Raw genomic sequence first — 5,387 nt, 5'->3', positions numbered from 1 at the left:
AAAGAAAGTGCAGAACAATGATATACCATAGTTTTTACTTACTGTTTAACAAGTGTTTCTTTCTAGAAATTCAAGCAACTTTATCTAGTCCTATTCCTCATCCACACACCTTTGGCCACACCTGCTTTTGGGGCCTTTGGTACAGTGATATGTGAAGTATTATTAATTCATTTAAAGATTCAAGAACAGAAAACCCTGAAATTCATCGAGGAAATGTAGAAGGCAAATAATTTAAATACGCTATTTGGCAATGCTTCTGAGATTTTTACTTCAGCTAGATGTTTTGGTTTGAGGAATGGGGGGAGTTATTTGGTGTCTTCTATTACATATTTTGTGTACATTTCCTGTGAAAGTCGATTTAATATGCAATAAAAATAACGGCTGCCAAAACCCAAGACCTAATTTTTTTTCTTCTTCTTTTTTTTTTTTTTTTTTTGAGACGGAGTCTCTCTCTGTCGCCCAGGCTGGAGAGGTGCGATCTCGGCTCACCGCAACCTCCGCCTCCCGGGTTCAAACGATTCTCCCGCCTCAGCCTCCCGAGTAGCTGGGATTACAGGCGCCGGCCACCACGCCCAGCTAATAGTAGAGAAGAGGTTTACACCATGTTGGCCAGGCTGGTCTCGAACTCCTGACCTGAGGTGATCCACCCACCTAGGCCTCCCAAAGTGCTGGGATTACAGGCGTGAGCCACCGCGCCCAGCCAAGACCTAACTTTTAGAACCTGTTGGTAGATCGCTTGCTGTAGGCTGTAAGCTATTGCAGCGAACGAGAGCTGGCTGTTTTCAGTCATCCAAATTATGTTTTAAGCGTTCGCGAGGCAAAGCGCTGAGTGCCACCTTACGTTTAGACAACCTTTACCTACTAACTCACCCAGAAAAACTTGGGACCTAATGCCCAGCCCCTCTGCTGCTCACAATCCAATTATCAGCGGCAGAGGCGGCTGTTGGAGGAGCCCCGAGGAGAGAGGCGTAAGGCAACCAGTGGGAAGATTTTCTGCTCCTCATCCTTGGACGACCTAATGCCCACAAAGCAGAGATGCACGGAAAATTTTCTCTGAGCTGCCTATTTTTTCTTATTTCCATTCTTTTTCAGTCTCTCTCTTTAGCGATACCGCCAAACGGAACTCAAAGTGCATGGGTCCGTAATGTGACTGCAGGGTTCGTGCTTCCTGCCAAGGAGATCTTGGTGGAAAATTTATCTATTTATGTTTTTTTTTTTTTTTTTTTACGCTGGGCTACAAGTCGATATCTACATACAGTTAGAAATGATGCCATGACCCACACACAGCTTTGATGTAAGCCTAGAAAGTTTTAACATTAATCAACATAATTTAATAGATATTTGCGTCTGGAAAAAATAGAAAGAACTCCTTGTGGAGTAATTTGTGTCCCCGTTTCAATGTCTGCTTGTTTCACTCACGTTAGCAAGACATTCTTCTCAAGCTAAGTTTTATAAAAAGCCACAGATGACTGCCCGAATAAATAGCATAGTATTAAAAACAACACATTTGATATTCTCCTCTTTTTATAAGAGTAGGAGAAAAGTGACAAACACATGCAAAAAATGAGACAGGAGAATGAAGAAAATCAACAGCTGGAGGAGCCGGGGGTCGAACCCGGGGCCTCGTACATGCGAAGCACGCGCTCTACCACTGAGCTACACCCCCTGGCCGCAGCTCAGTTCTGTTGGCTTATATATAAAATATCATTTTGTTTTCAGTTTGTTGGTTTCATTTTCTGTTGGTTGGAGAAAGATCGCTGGATTAAATTCCACTACTTTCGTGAAATCACTGAACTGGACACTGTTTGACAGCTAACAGTATCCTAATATACTTATAACAGTATACTAAGACACTAAGATTATGGTCCAAATGACGCAGTTTCTTATCCTCGGACTTTCCAGTTCCTGTTAGCCTGCTCCAAGCTCCATTCGCAAGCAAACTGCATGAAAGCTACTTTCCTCCACCAGCAAAAAGCACAAACTTCCAACATTGAGGACTGTTCAATCATGGAGAAGGATCCCTGATTTTAGTCTAGACCTTTAGTCCAGAGCTCTTCCAATTAAGCTATGTTTGCCACACTTCTACTTTCTCCCGCAATACTGACTCAAATGAAGTGCTCCTCAGTCCAGAGGCAGCCGTCGGCGAGCTGAATTCACACTGTATTTGTCGGACACTGTGACAACATCCATTTTCCAGCTGACTCTCAATCCTCGTTAATGCATCCTAATAGCTGTAGTCCCAGCGCTGAGGCAGGAGAATGGCATGAACCCGGGAGGCGGAGCTTGCAGTGAGCCGAGATCAAGCCACTGCACTCCAGCCTGGGCGACGGAGCGAGACTCCGTCTCACACACACAGACACAAAAACAAAACAAAACAAAACAAAAAACCTAATAAATTTTTTCCCTTCTCACCATTCCTATTCAACTAATAATTTTTACAGCAAAAAAAAATTTTTTTTACATTACACATCTAGTATCCTGATGTAATACAATTATATTTTGGCAGTTCTTTTTGATATTGTCTTTCCTAAATTTAAGTTCTACATTTTTAATAATAAAAAATTTATGATGTTTCTTACATTAAAACTAGCTCCGAGTTTCCCAATCAGCTTCTGATCCACTATAAAGACTTGTTCTAGCTCTTAATAAAAAGAGGAATATTGAAAATAATTAGCAGTAATATGCTCCACCCTTTAATTAGGTCAAAACAATTGTGACAATGGTCTGTGACAAATCTCACAATGTGAAAAACAAAAGAAAACAAAGTTCTATCAGTTCAAAAGAAAGAAACTTATTCACCCTAGGTTAATTATGTACAAGTAAAACAATATTCATATAAACATGTTTCAGCAATTGTCTACCCTTTTCAGGTTGGACTGGGAATGTCCTAGAAGCAGATGCATTGTCATTTAGTCTGCAATTCAGTAACCTTTCTCGTGGTATAGCGATTAAACGAGATCCAGTTTAGTGATTTCAGAAATAGTGGGATTTATCTCAGTGGATTTTCTCTCGCCAACCATTATGTTTTGAAAATTAGAAATACTGACACTGATATATCAAGATGTAGCTCCAAGAGAGCTTGGCTATCACGAGAATGTTGCTCGGTGGTAGAATGCATACTTAAAATGTGTGCTGTCTTGGTTTCATTTCCTGAAAATGTTGCTGTTCTTTAGCTACTCACCAACAGCCACCCCTTCTTTTCTCATACGCTTTACTCGCATACATGACCAAAGTACTCCCTTTAGTGCTACTCCATTTGTACGCCATAAACTTCTGCACCACCCAGGGCAAAAGACTATGACAAAGACTAGATGGAAGAGGATAAAACAAAGGATTAATAGCTCATTCAAAATCATCGCTAGGAGACAGAAAACTGACCCCACATTAACAGAAATTAACCGTGGGTTCCAATTCTCCGCATCTTCGAAGATTATCAAAGACAAAAAGAAAAGAAAAACAAAGAACGCCACCACATTTTATTTTTTATTTTTATTTTTAAATTTTCTTTGCTGTGTCTGGCTCAACCAACAGGATGTGGAAGAGCAGAAAGTTTTTTGTTTGTTTGTTTTTTAACTCCTGTTACTTATCTTCTATCTCTCTCCTCCACCTATCCATTCCACACTGCCAGGGAATTGGATTCAGCCATCATATGTAGGAGTCAATAAGTTCCAAGTCTTTCTTAGTGGGTAAATACATTGTATAATAAAAGTGCTTAAGAAACCTGAAAGCTAAAAAGTTGGAAACAATCGAAGTATTGAAAGAGAAATTGAATAAAATTTTCAGTCTATAGTAAGCTGAGATAGCTCGGTTGGGAGGGCATCAGCCTGAAGATCTAAAGGAGACTGGTTCAATTCTGGGTTTTGGCAACTTTTCCTTTTCAGAGACTCTGCCAGCGATCTGCTTTTGCAGTCTTAAAATTTCATATGAACTGCATCTCTTAATTTATGTTTAGTAACTGATATTTGGGGGAGCAAAAGAGTATGGCACATAAGCAAAGGAATTTCGTGTCTGACTTCCTTTGCTTCTCCATATATAATAAAGCAATCGCGATGCCCCGTGAATTTTGATGTGTGAAATAAAGATGAACTGTAAAATTCATTTTGATACTTAGAACTTTATTTTACTTTTTCTTAATCAGAGTGACATTAGACAGAAAATGGAAAATACCATGACAGGCCGAAAAAAGAGCGACTGAAAGGGAAAAGCTTTGTATTTTAGCACTTTTGATGGCAGTTGCCCCTGCTTTTTGAATAGGGGACACTGTATTTTCATTTTACACTGGGCCTGTAAATTACGTAGCTGGCCTTCATCTATATTAAATCGACATTCATAGTACATGTAATTGTAGTATCTATAATCGGCATTCGTAATTACAGATTATTAATTCATAGTTGACGTTTTACAAATTTGGAGAATTGAAGACATTCTAACTCTTCACACGCCTATAGTTGAATTATACTCCCAAGAGCACTGGCCAGTACTGTATTAAAATCCACGCCTACAGTATACGTTCCCTCTCTAAACTTCAATTCGTTGTTCTTAACTCTTTATATAAAATTGGAATACTTGAAACGACATTCCACAGAAAATCCCAATGGAAGATATGGCTTGTATTTTTTTTTAAAGCAAACAAAAAAAATGGGCAGTATATTATAATTATTGTCCTGATCTTTGCTATTTTTATGTAGTCTTATATTGGGAGGATGCACAGTTTCAGTTTGTTTCCAAAACCTTTGGATGCCACCTGTTATGTCCAAAATCAGGGGTGGAGGATCTCCGAAGGTAGACAGGAACGACAGAAAAATCTGAAGTTTTAAGAGAGTTGGCAGAAAGGCACACTCACCTTGCCAACCAAGGCCCCGCTGGGAGTCGAACCCAGGATCTCCTGTTTACTAGACAGGCGCTTTAACCAACTAAGCCACGGAGCCCACGGAAGCTGTTTTTGGTTTCCTTCTATCAGAGTATACCTTGGTATTTGTGGTAGAATTTAGATTTTCCTTTTAATTAAAAAACAGTTGTTCATTTCTTGGATTTTTATTTGGTCTTTGATTCCACTCACAGCCCCTCAAGAAAGACAGTGAATAACAGCTTTGATGGAAGCACTGATTTTCCAGTCTTTTTCTCTTGCTCTTCATAACCTCACTGTAGTTGGCTTGGAGCCTTGTTGCCTCGTGGGAACTCAAGCCGGGGGAAAAGTTCAAGCAAGATCAAAGAAGGAACTATGAGTAAATATTTTTATTTCAGGCTCAGTTTAGGCTTTCTAAGGCATTTGACTTAATGTTTAGATTGTGCATCTGTGACAGAAGGGAAATGGCACACGTTCTTTCACTTTAAAAGTCAACCCCTGGAAATGAGCTCAAGCAATTCCTATGATTTACCAAGTTTCA

At 39.7% G+C, this 5,387-nt stretch overlaps 2 non-coding genes across 2 annotated transcripts; both read right to left on the bottom strand.

Annotated features, from left to right (window-relative positions):
• Nucleotides 1–1,594: 1,594 nt before the first annotated feature.
• Nucleotides 1,595–1,666, bottom strand: TRNAA-CGC (transfer RNA alanine (anticodon CGC)). Its single transcript has one exon. It is a non-coding gene; the product is annotated as a tRNA-Ala (tRNA).
• Nucleotides 1,667–4,854: 3,188 nt separating this feature from the next.
• On the bottom strand, nucleotides 4,855–4,928 carry TRNAT-AGU (transfer RNA threonine (anticodon AGU)). Its single transcript has one exon. It is a non-coding gene; the product is annotated as a tRNA-Thr (tRNA).
• Between the last annotated feature and the right edge of the window lie 459 nt (nucleotides 4,929–5,387).

This window comes from Pongo pygmaeus, chromosome 5, assembly GCF_028885625.2.
Source record: "Pongo pygmaeus isolate AG05252 chromosome 5, NHGRI_mPonPyg2-v2.0_pri, whole genome shotgun sequence".
NCBI classification, from domain to species: domain Eukaryota; kingdom Metazoa; phylum Chordata; class Mammalia; order Primates; family Hominidae; genus Pongo; species Pongo pygmaeus.
Note: the sequence above shows the minus strand (reverse complement) of the source record. Positions and strands in the feature narration are given on the sequence as shown.